This window comes from Dermacentor andersoni, chromosome 3, assembly GCF_023375885.2.
Source record: "Dermacentor andersoni chromosome 3, qqDerAnde1_hic_scaffold, whole genome shotgun sequence".
Classification (NCBI taxonomy): Eukaryota; Metazoa; Arthropoda; class Arachnida; order Ixodida; family Ixodidae; genus Dermacentor; species Dermacentor andersoni.
In genome coordinates, this window is record NC_092816.1 from 152,443,795 (window position 1) to 152,457,146 (window position 13,352).

Sequence of the window (13,352 nt, forward strand, 5' to 3'; positions counted from 1 at the left end):
AGGAAGGAGACTAAGGAGAGGCCCTGACGTCACTCTTTATGAAGCGAAAGTGAAGCCTGAAGTTGGCGTTGCTCATGGCGTTGCTCCGCCTATCTGGCCCGCTCTCCTCTCTTGTTTACATTTCTCGCGAAACCACGCCGCGCTGCGCGCAACCGTGATGCTCGGACCCGCGTGCTCCGCAGCAATACTAAACAATCGTTAGCACGATTCCGCCAAAGAGGGCAATATTTCCCGCGGATATTCCTTCGTCCGTTGCCATTGCCGTGGCGCGGTACATTGCGTACAGCGTTGCATGCGCGTTCATTTCACGAACTTCAGTTCCTCCTGTCCCACCTGGCCACAGCAACATCCGGTAGAGCACGGTCCAGATAACGCAGCGCAACGAAACACGGAGACCAACGCAAAGCTGCCCGCACGGCGCCTTTTCCATGGTACGAAACCTACGGAGCAACACGTGTGAGCGCACAGAACAATTACAAGGCCGCCATTGTGGCCCGAAAGGCGGGGCCACTACAGCAAAGAAATAAAAAAAAAACAGCAATACAAAGGAGAACCTACTACGTCATTTCCTCCACACTTTTCTCCCAGCGCGCGGTAGGGCCTCTCCTCAGTTTCGTTCCTCCATGACGTATACGCTTCTCGAGCAAAAATGGCGCTGATGCACGGCGCGAGGGCCCACGTGATGCTATTAGGCCAATAGCGACGCGGCGTTGGCCTCGGCCAGAGCGCGCGAGGAGAAGTCATTCTTCAAAGCGTGGCACTACTTTACGAAGTTTTAGGGGTTTTAGGCGCGACTTCTCTCCGCTCTCATCCCTTCTGCACGAGCGAGATTGAGCCGAGATCGTTGGTTCCCTTCTCGCGCTTTCACTCGCACATTCAGAGAAGGGCGCGCGGGCATGGTGTTATCGCCCTCACACTTTATACGCAACACCACGGCGACGGCGACAGTAGAAATGCGCCTGGAGTGTACATACAATTGCTGTCGCAGTAAAAAGCAAAATAACAATTAATTTTGACTTTACAGACTTTCCGATCTATGTGAAAATAGGGGCCACGTTGAAGCAACCATCATAGCAACATCTTGCAGACTAGCAAATTATTTGTGACATTTAGATTGGTCGAGGCCTCCTGCAATGAAGCTGCGCAGTTAAGAATGGTTGGCTTTGGAAGATAAGGCTCTAATGCTGGCGACGATCTTCACCTGGGAAGATTCCTAGTCTGAGCCGGTGCGTGTGCCAGCGTGAAGACAATGAAGGGGCGGATTCAGCCGAAAAAACGACCTTATACTTTTTGAGAGAGAGAGGACATAAGGGAAAGGCAGGGAGGTTAACCAGGCTGAGCCCGGTAGGCTATCCTTCACTGGGGTAGCGGGAAAGGGCATTGAAACAGGAGAAGGATCAAAGAAGTACACAGTTTACGCTGTTACACACATAAGCAATGAACACATGTCAAGAAATGCACGAGCGCCTTTTTGGACTTGCATATGGCAGACGCACGAGGCCATGGGCCTAAGACCTTCTCTGTAAAAGGCTGGTCGTCTAAGCGCCCCGAAGCTGCCCGAAGGCCACTTCTCTCATCTTCGTATATGGGGCAGACACACAGGAGATGCTTCGTCGTTTCTTCGACGCTACAGGTGCTGCAATCCGCCTTTTTTCATGTTCCTGTGCTGCCCTCTGTCGCACGCTACTAGAAACGTTTTGGAAGAGTGCCCTGCCTTTTGCCGGTTTATTTGTGTGCCTGCGCCCATATTGTGTGTGATACGGTTATGCATATAGTGGATCACGATTAATTATTAATGGCTTCTTCGAGGCAGCATGTCATTCCTGTAAGTCACGTAGCACTCACTGACTACTGGGTGAGCAGGCCTGAGTGCGCCGTTGTGCTAATAGTGCCACCGATAAAGGCACGCTGAGTACCGTCTGCCGACGTGGCTGCCTTGGAGTTTGGTGTCGTTGATGTCTGCTCTTGCAATTCGATTTTGTATTCCTTTTACACGATCATTAGGCATTTCGCATATTCGAGAAATCTTCAAACGCTGCCATCAGCGTCGTATTTGCGAAAGCGGTACGTTTCTTTTCATCGACATCTACAGCAACCGATCGTTGTTAGCTTAGGATATTAAGGAAGCAGCGCATCGCTTATATGAAATCATGTCAAAACGTAGCAAACACAGATGTCTGCGCATATGAGCCGCGTTGTTCCTCCCTGAGACCAGCCAATATGAGCGGCCCAGGCTCTGAAACAACGGTAACTGCGATCCAGACACATATATTACGGGCTGTTATTACTGATTCTCGCTTCTCTTTAACTTCATCATAGGCACAGTTTGCGCATGCCATAAAGTATTATTAGAGAAAACTGGGTTCGGCATGAGCGCTCCCGTATACGCCGTGTTGTTCTCTCGCAAAAACGCAAATGAAATCGCTGACACTGTTGGTAACCGAGCAAGGCGGTTGTTTGTGCTGCTGTACCGAATGCACTGTCGCGTGTTTCCCGTTTGATGCAGAGGTAAACACTGCGTCTCTTGATTTAAGAAATGCGTCAGCATAACAGCACGCACAGGCCCATCTCTCTACGTAGCAAATATGACCTGCAGACTTCGGGAACGGTGAGGCACATACACGTGCTGGCACAGCGCTGTGTCGACTCTTATGGTGTACGCGCTGTGCGAAGTGAGCAGTAGTTGATATCAAAATGCTATATTGCCACAACTGAACTATAAGAGCAGTTTTCTGCGCCGTTACGGTTTGTTTTTATGTTCAGATTCATCGGTAGTGGGTCCACGAACTTGACGGGGCCAGGCCTAACACAACCTTCGCTAAACCGGATCAGCCTAGGCTCCATTTTTTGTGCATGGCTTGAGATGACTGAAGCTTGTGCATTTCAACTTCGAAGGCATGGTTCTGCTCATTTTAAGCACGATTAATTATATATACAAGGGAAGGCGCTCCGGCTATCACGTTGTCGGTTCGACGGACCATAGCGTGGGGTTCGGAGGAGCAATCATGGTCGGCAAGCTGATTTTGTCGGCGCCGTGATCGACAAGAAAACCCGTCGCGCTACGACAACTCGTGCCAATCGGTTGCGTCGTTGTCGCCCTATTATGATAAAGCTGTCTCTGCGACACATTGTGCACAATAGTTGGCGTCAGCGTCTTGTGGGTCTCATATCGCCCCAGTGTTACCGCGTCTTGAATCAGTACGTGAAGTGAGTCACGTGCTGCCGCCACTAGTAAGAGAGGGTCGAAGCCGCAAGAAAATTTAGTTCGGAACGTAATGTTTTTGAAGTGTCGCCCAAGTGTAACGAGGGGTTTGCGACAAATTTGCCAGCCATCATTGCAAGGCGGCAACAACGTGGTTCGCGGCGCAGTCCGGACGAAGCCCTCATCGCTTTCTGTTTTAAAGTGGAGTTTACGCTACGCACGTTTTAGGCACGCCACCCCGACGTAGAGCTATATACCAGTAGAGTTACAATGCGGTGCACGGCAAGACCGTTTACTGAAGTGCGAGTCCAGCCGCTTCTATTTTTTTCGGGGGAGTTTTCCCGATACATGGCCGACTAGTCCGCCTAGAAGAGGGGGCATGCGCCGTCGCGCCATGAAAAAGGCGGACTGGGCCTGTCTGCCATATACCTACTAGCATTAGCGTGCAGCCTGCGCCCTTGACTTTCATAATTAATAGGTTATTTGATTTGACGCCTCCTACCTCTGAAAAACGTTATAATTATAATTAATCATTGCCCCCCTAAGAATCACCATCAACCAGTTCACGTCCCCTGCAGCACCGGGGCTTCCCTCGGGCAACATCTCCGATTACCTTTGTCTTTTTTTAGCCGACTTCGTGCTATGTCCGCGAACTGTAGTGGCTATGACGTTGCGCCCCGGAGCCCACGGTCGCACGATCAAATCCCGGCCTCGACGGCGGCATTTTGCAGGGGGTGACATGAAAAAACGCCCGTGTACCATGCATGTTAAAGAACCCCACGTGGCCAAAATTAAACCGGGGTCCTCCTCTGCCGACTTCCTCTTCTACAACGTGCCTCATAATCATATCGTGGGTTTGGTATTGAAAACTCGAGAGAGTAAGTAACGTTTGATGTCGCAAAGTTCTTATTTGTATCGCACCACCAAATCCTACGCAGTCTTTGACACTACAGCTGTTTCCCTCAGTGTTGCACATACCTTGTCATTCTAATATGATCGTACACTACAGTGTATTCGAGAGCAGCCACTACACTTTGCATTTCTTACATACTTGTACCGGATCCGAAGTCATATATTATTTATTTTAAAGTATAGCTTTCTTTGCCCCTTCCTTCGACTTTCCCAATGCTGCTGCTTCTGTCTAGCACACAGCAGCGGGGTGGAGGGGGGGGAGTCCAGAGCGTCTGTATGCAGAACAGGAGCGCGGCAGAGAGAAAAGGCAATGACAGGAATTAGTTTGGACCTTTGCACCCCATTGATAATGCACAATGCCCTCTGAAGCTACCCGGGTGTCGCCAGATCAGTTTCTTGACAGCTGCAATTATCCATGAACCCCCTCAAAAGCGACCCCCACAAATTGCAGCGCTTACCTTTCTACTAAGGTGTAAGCCCAAAGGGAAACCAGATAGAATGGTAGAGTGGAGAGGAGGCAGAGCATTGATAGAACCGACGCAGTCACGAAACGAATGAATTAAAGCGATGCCAGTCTTCGTTCGCAGTTCCCTTATCAGGCGTGGTGCCGGGGAGAAGAAGGGATAGGGATAAAGTGACGTAAGTAGGCAAGGGAACAGTACTTCTATAGACACTACAGCCGGTTGTGGGCAAACAGGATAAATTTAAGTTCAAGTTACGGTATGGTACATTTCTGATATTTCAGAAAAATAAACGCCATGCAAATTTATCAACCGCTCAACTTACGCAGGGTGCAGAAGCAGATGCGCATTAAAGCTCATCGTAGGATCTAGGCGACATTACGGAAGCGGTCACACGTCAAATGAACACTTCTGTGCCCGCCGCGATAGCTTTGCGGCTGTGGCATTGCTCGAGTTCGCGGATTTGATCCCGACCGTGGCAGCCGCATTTCGACAGGGGCGAAATAAAAACGCGTGTGTACTTAGATTTAGGGACACGTTAAAGAACACCATGGTGTGAAGATTAATCCACAGTCTGCCCCTGCGGCATGCCCCATAATCAGATTGTGGTTGTGGCACGCAGAGCTCCATAATGCATCTCAGGTTTAATCCTTCTGCCACGAAGCGATGTGCCTTCTGAGGCAGTGACAATGCTCAACCCTCTCAGAGATTATGAAGTATGGCGGACAACAACGCCCCAAGCAAACACTTCCCCCTATATGTTCTGTGTACCACGCGGACAAACAGGAGCGGTGCACGCAAGGTAACTGTTATCAACTCACCACCCTCGCGTTGCACTAAACGTTGAAGAAATTGAACATTCGCCGTGAACACCACCGCTAATTATAGTCAATCAAAGTAAACAGCACAGAAAGTTTCGCTTACACCGATTCCCAACGCGTGGGACCTGTACATTTATTTTTCATTTCGGGGGGCAGATGAACGAGTGCTTGAAAGTAGAAGTACACTTATGTAACAATTGCTGCCCAAAACGTTGCATGTACATTAGCTTCGATGGCTTCACCCACGTGGTTCTGCAGATTTACTATGCACGACGAGTCTATGATGATGGCTAAGATACTGCACGTGTGACGAGAAGCTTACATGTCAAGTCTGATCCACGTAAAAACTTCTGCCAACGATCTAGCAGCCTGCCGTCGCTGCCCGTTTGTTTGTTGACGGTCGCCGGTCGGAATAGGCGGTGTCATACATTCAGTATAATCAGGAAAGTTAACTCGCCTGACTTTACAAGCAGACTGGATGACTACGGGCGGGCACGCTTGCTGTAGAATTTGTTTGTTGCATTGTCAAATGAAGAATTGTAATTAATTTGCAAATTGTAACAGCGCTAACACATGCATCCACAAAGTAACAAGGACGAGACACAGGCTCTGATTCAGCGCCTGTGTCTCTTTCTTGTTACATTGTGGATGCATGTGTTAGCGCTGTTCCAATTTTCAAATCAAGTACGCACCAACTAGCCCAGAAAGAAGTTTTGATACAGAATTGTAATGTTGGCGCATGCGCCTAAATTACAAAAATGTCATCATTCTCTTCTTAAAGTAATGCAAGTGGTGTTTGTATTATTTCTTGCTTGTTGTTCCTTTTCAGTTGAATAAGTGGTTATGCTAATAGGCACCTGTTCGCCGATGCGAGAGGCTGAGGATATAAGTAAGACATGGTAACCGCAAATAAAACCTATAGTTGAAAGTTACAACCATGTTCATGTCTTTCATGTGCCTTGCGCGCTCGTCTGTATGCGCTACAATAGTAGTCCAAGTCGCACATTTATTAAGGGTGGCAAACCAAGAGGTTAGGATGGTGAAAAACTACAAAGTGAGAGTATGTGGTTGATGATGATACTAAATAGGTAAGAGATTCGTGTAGCACTCTTGCAATGAACGGCTACAATCGGGATCTCTAGGACATTGTGATTCATTCATGCCGAATAAATCACAACTCGTCTATTTGCTTTCCGAATATTTTAAGTAGCCCCAAACACCCTAGTGAGTCTTTTTCGTTGTGTCAGCAACGCTCACAATGTCGTCTATTATTTTGCCTGGGGATGTCTTCTCATGAACTAGGGAAGACGCTCGACAGAATTAGAAACTTTCCGTGCGGCTCAGAACACACACACAAGCTAATTCACGAAAAGCTACACGAAGAACGCTGGCCATGTTATTACATGGCTAAGTTTTAAATAAATCATACTTCATCTCTCAAGTCGTTAGCAGTGCTGACGAAGGTAAGATGTCCGCACAGTAGTTCCAGGCCTAATTGTCTGATGATGGTAGGATTTACTAGGTTTACTTTTGCTTGGTACACATTATGTAACAGCAATACGTGACACCTTAGCAACTTTGCGCACGAGCTTAGTATGCCGCGAATTCAGCAGCCACGGAGCAGACGATGAGGCAACGATGAACACATCTCGAGGGGCATTCGGACTTCTTAGTGGCTAAAGAGTCCTGCAGCTTCTACAATGCTGAAAACGACTTGTGAGATGGTGTAAAGGTTAGGTTACTAATCGCAGTCCACGCGCGTCGCGTCACCGTGCACGAAACTACCTAGCGCAGTTTTAGTTTGAAGGCCCGAATGCCTCAAAAAACAGAGAGCGAAATGGAATTCCAGCTTCGACGACAGATGTGTGAAGTGCTGCTTAAGTGAGAGTCCAAGAGATGAGGGGTTACGTACCTCCGCGCATCTCGCAGTGTCTTGGCCGCCATAAATCTTTGCACGGCCATCTGATCAAATGCGGTGCGCACGAGGCTGAAGGGCACCGCTGCCGCTAAGCCGCTCCACATGTTCTCGTCGCTCGTGAAGTCAATGTTCGTCCTGAATGACAGAGCGAGCCATCGAAGTGTTATTAACAGCAACAACAATGTGCACTATGGACAACGGTGTTGATCGATTCCCGTTGTTGTCGTCCGGTTTACACACTCGTGGGAACCGTTTTACCCTGTAATTCACATTGGTTTTAAAGATCTAAAAAGACATCGCAAGCAATTACATGAAGTATTCATCCCGGATGCATAATTATATCTAAGAAGTGATTCAGTACCATTCTTGGTGCAAGATTTTACGAAAATGAAAGCTAATTTGAACGTGACATTTGTGTCGTCTAAGACGACGACATGCACTCGTAAGGTACGTTTTGAATACTGTGACCATACAAAAATCCACAATGTAGCCTCAACATGTCGACCCAGCGCACAATATTATGGCTTTATCTGAGGGTTTAAGTAAGGAAAGATGGCTTTTCCTACAAAGATCATCAGAGTGTGGCTACTTTTTCTTTGCATACTGAAGCGGTGTCTCATGCATCCGATCAAAGTCTCAGAAAATTTAGTTTTTTTTTTTTGTTTTTGAAGGTCGTACATACGATTCTGTAATAAGAAGCAATCTGAAAATAGATTCTGTCGTTGAGCTGTGTTCAGGGCAGATCAGGATGTAAGAAAAAAAAGAAAGCCGTTTCTTGGCTGCCAACTGAGCTTATTTGAAGATAGGTAGTCTGGTACGCTTCCCGGCGTTATATATGAAAGAGTTTCACTTCTGAAAGGGCCCCAATTAAGTTTTCGAAGCAGAGCCGTCAGCGGGCGAATAACGTCAACTATTCTACTTCTCAGACGGCCGTGGATGGCGGCGAAAATGGTTGAACGAGGAGCCTAAGACCACTGAATTTAATGTTTGTAATTTGCTTTGCGACCAGCTGCAACAGCCTCGATCGTCCATTAATTATGCTTTTCGCACAATAGGTACAATTACACAACTTCTACAAACGTACTTTCAAGAGAGAGAAATTTATTTTCTGAAAGGCACAGAGGTCAGCCTGAGCTATAACTTGCTCTGGCCAGCTATTCTACACTGAGGAAACCGGACGGGGAGGGAGAGGCTGATGAATGATGATGATGGTGTAAAAAAGAGGTGCGTACATAGAAATTAAAAGAGTTGTAGCATCTTTAAAGCCGTGCGTCCAGCCGAGTGGCTTGGAGAAAAGCTATAGCGGCACTTGTTACCAGGGCTGCGCTGTTTGCATTAGGCCAAGGACCTAAAAGAAACTCGTCCGATGGCAGTCTCTTATGGATCTTAGCAATGCAAGAGACCAGTTGCTGTCGTTCTTGCGCGTACGTGGGACACACGCAAAATATATGATCAAATGTTTCTGGCACCTCACAGTATTCACAGTTTGGGCTGGTGCCACTGCCACCTATCATATGTCCATAACGGTTGGTGAATGCGACACCAAGGCGAATCCGGTGCACCATGCTCGTTTGGATTCTTTTGAACTTGTGAGGCATACGAAATTTCATTTTTTGGAACATACTTTCAATGTGCGTTTATAAAAGTAGGTAAACATAGCACACGTATTTATCGACACGAAGAAGACAACTCATCGAAAAGTGTCTTCAAACCCTCTTAAGGAATATTCTGAGTAACCAGGACCCATATGATGGCTACACGTCCTTCCATAGAACAACTCCATATCCGAGCAATACCGAAGGCACTCTGAACTAGAATGAAATCAATTGGCCACCTGAGTGTGACATTTCTCTGTATTACGTCACGCGTCATACTTTAAGTGTCTTTTTAATCGCTTTTACCTTCTAGTGTGTGCAGTGCTTGCTCGCGAAAGGAAGCGTCAGCCATGACAAGGTTGGCTTCGTTGTTTGACTTCTAGGTTTATTCTATCTGAATGGCAATAGCTGCATGCGGTAACTTTCGAGGCAGATGAAGTGATGATTCCGCAGACACCAGTATGGAGGCATTTCTCAAAAAGCTTGTACCACCTACATCTCCCAACGTCTTAATGCCGTTAACCAGCTAGGTTGACGAACCGTTTGCCGGAGGGCGGCTTCATCGTTGCACGCTTAAACGAGCCCCCGACCCCGATGAGCAACGCTAATCCAGGACGATGACTGGTGACAGGGCTCACCAATTTTATTGTGTCAATGATGACAAGATAATGTCGAAAGACGAATAATCTATTTGGGTAGATATAGTGATACGTTGGCTAATCCTGGCTAGTTGATGCCGTGACAAAGGATTTTGGTCTTAGAATATTCAAAAGCAATTATATCTCTCGCCGCTTTAATTTAGCTCACACTTCACGGTAATATCGCGTTTTAAGATAAGGATCTTTCAGTAACATTTTGCGCTCTTGCCTAGTGTCTGGAAGAAAAAATCCGAAGTCACTTTCGTCTGCGCCGTTACCTGTAAAAAGTGCCCAGGTAATGGCGGCTGTGATGTCGTTTTGGAGCTTTCAGCGACAGCGGCATCTGCAGAGGATGGCTTTCCATAGTAGCGTCCATTGCTATCTGGGTGGTGCGAGGTGTACTTCACGAGGAGCGCAGACTAAGGTGAATTCATGTATTTTTTTTCCTCCACAAATGAACAAGGATTGTGAAGTGCAAGGGGTTATACCGAATTAACAGGATAATTAAATGCGATCTTCTTTGCTGAATTTGAGCAGAATGTAAGCAGCAGTAGGACATCTTTTTTTTAAATTGGCAGGCACTATGTAATGACCCCAGCTGCTGACCGAAGCGGTCTCTCTCAAGTGACAATGCATGACGACGCGTTTAGCTTTCCGCCTACGAGCACGCATAAACCAAAGGCTACAGGGGTGGTATTCTGTAAGAGTCCACCTAGTGGACTGTCCATTTCGGCCGATACTGATTGGCTAGGGCCGCTCGTCTCCTCCTCTCTCGTACAGCTGCATCCAATGAGCAGCAGCCAAATGGACAGTCCACTAGGTGGACTCTTACAGAATACCTCCCCAGTTCTGTCAAAGGAATCTCATGTGACGTTACCCGTATGACAAAGAAAGCACGATGGTCGATATTATACAGAGAAGGAGCGGAACTGCTCAAGCAGGAAAGTCCTGCGTATCGCTGTTGTCAGTGCACCCGGCTGCAGCGTGTACAACACCGGAGCCAGGGATGGCCTGTGAAGGCGGGCTTCGAATGTATGTCCCTTTATATGCTCCTGGTGCGTTTTCCACGTTGAGCTTTCTAGTGCTATATTCTGCAGTTGGCATTCAGTTTATTAACCTTTTTGCCATTCCCGGCATCGCAATTTCCTGATGGTGAAGCCGCTCGCGAACCCTTCGACGAAACTGCTTTTCAGAAGACTAGTTACGCTTCCTATTTTGTAAACATGTTAGCTACTATAGGTCTGTGTACTATATTAGATTCTGTCTTTTAATTCTTGGTGCGTGAAGTACGCTACCTTCCACGCATTTCTTTTCATTTGTTTCTAGACGTTACATTATTCTGTGTATCTCTTTTTTTTACCTTTGTTCCAACGCTAAGCTTTGCCTATGATTTAATTGCCGGACCTTCAGTTAGCCTTTGGCTACAGGTTTGAGAAGTTCATGTTTACTTGTTATGAAATAACATTAATAATTTCCATTCTGATGGCAGGAGCCAAGTGGCTTGAAGTGTTTCAATGTAAAACGTAGTTCAGCGTATAATGGTATGTTCGAGCATTACTGCTTACGATATATTTGTAGGCTACATCAAATGGGAATGTGAGCAGGATGTATGCTTCGGCTAGTTGATTCGAGGTATGAAGTAGTAAAGCAGCGCGAAAGACATGGACGAAAGGGCATACTCAAGACATGCAGGTGCTGATTGGCAACTTCAGCGCCTGCGTCGGTCTTGAGTGTTTACTTTCTTCCAAGGCTACCGAGCTGCTTTGATGTGAGGGTGAATACGTAAAATGAGCAGAGGGCTAGAAGGATCAGGTAAGATAGCGAATATCCTGTGGGTGTCAGTGCTATTCTTTAGAATCTATTACATTTTATGTCGCAAAATTAATCGGCTTTTCAAAGGCGTGGCAGTAGATGGTTAGTCAACGATGGAGTATGTTTGAAACAAAGACAGCACTTTGCGAACAGGAGCAAGAAAATTACATTATGTCGGATCAGAGCTGACGTCAGTAATTTCTATTTTCAGTATATATTTAGATGCGATTCCAACGATTACGTTGTATCCATAAAGAAAGAAAACAGCACGACTTATTAACAAATCAACAATAGGTTTCGGCAGCACGATATTGAAAGTACTTAGTAAATCTGTAATGAAAATACCTAATTGAGTTTTAAAATAATTCCGGATCAAGCCCTAAGTGGTTAGCTCCTACAATAAATAATAACAACAACAACGAATACACGCTATCCTAATACAGACTGCGCATTGTCATGATTCCTTTGCTTCCGTTTCAGTTTCAGTGCGCAGAAGGAAGCAGTGCTGAGAAATAACAAATGCCGAAGAAAGTGCCTGTGTATTCCGTAAATATTTCTCGATTAGCTGAAAACTGATCTTGCATCAAACAGTGCGCGCACCTGCCGCTCTACATTGGTCCATCGTTCTTGCATAATGAAACAAAAACTTTGTAATATGCTAAATGGAGGATCTGTGACAGGCTGACAAAAGAATACTGTGTTAATTGGAGCCCTGGGAACCGTCTTAGACACCCTCACACGAGGTCGTTCCGGGATGTACACGTAACGAACTATATACTTGGAACGCTTTAAGCGGGCATGTTGACATTCAATAATGATATACATAGTTAAAGAGCCCTAACAGTAATATGACAGCTCTAAAGCCTTCAACGAGATACACGGATGGTTCATTATACTTTGTTCTTGGCGATTTATGAGCGGCGAAGCTACAACTGCGCTTATTCGAAACTATCAGTCTCAGTTATACACTTAATGATGTACCTTTAAACTGCTTTATAAAAATCACTGTTACTATATAATTGTGTGAATGAGGGATTTTTAAAGCACCTTCGGGCATGAGTTTACACAGGAACCATAATGTTACCTAATTTATTTTCGCGGCGTTATGTTATGTTATACAGATAACTTGACAAACTGTAATACTAACGAAATAAACACAAAACGTCATAAGTTGTACGATACAAATTGTACGATATTTTGACAGCATTCTAATGCTGGTGTTTGCAACCACCTACTGCATTTACTGAGACATTAAACTACTTTCGGAAAAACAATTATCGTTTGCTGCCGCACCAACTTTATTATTCATGTGCACAATGTTTTTCTTTCTTTTTTTTTTCAAAAGATAGATTACAGAAATAGAAAGGGTCACACGAAGACAGAACAATTTTTTTAAGAGTGCCTCAAAATTTAATTTCGGTTTCGGCATACCCACATTGGCATGAACTCTATGTGACTGAAAGAGGATAGTGAAGCGCTGTTTCAAATTTTGATACAAAGAAAGCCTTAACGTTGCTCGGTAGACTTCGGACAATTGTGAGAACAGAGGTACACAAGCTTACTAACTCGTGTGCAGGCAAAAAATACTAATTCAACGCATTTACTCGAATTTATATGAAGTGAGGTTTAGTGAAGGGGTCAATGAAATTGTATAGAAGTAAGCTTGATGCTCAGAATGCAATGTGCAACGTGAGGTCTTATGCACGTCTCATGTTGTTGCAGCCCAAAGCTTAAGACGATACACCCACTCAATTTTTATAGGTATGCTCTACAGTGCTCAGACGCTACGTCGAAATGCAAAAACCAAACCAGGCGGACACACAGCGCCAAACTCTACTCACCCCTGTCATGAAGACGAGAACCATATACCATGCTTGTACAAAGAAGAATAGTGATCAGTTATACGTACATATAGATATAACACATACGTCATTTTATTTGATTTACCTGATTGATTAGATTGGTTGTTTAGGGAAATTTACTGGAGAAAGCG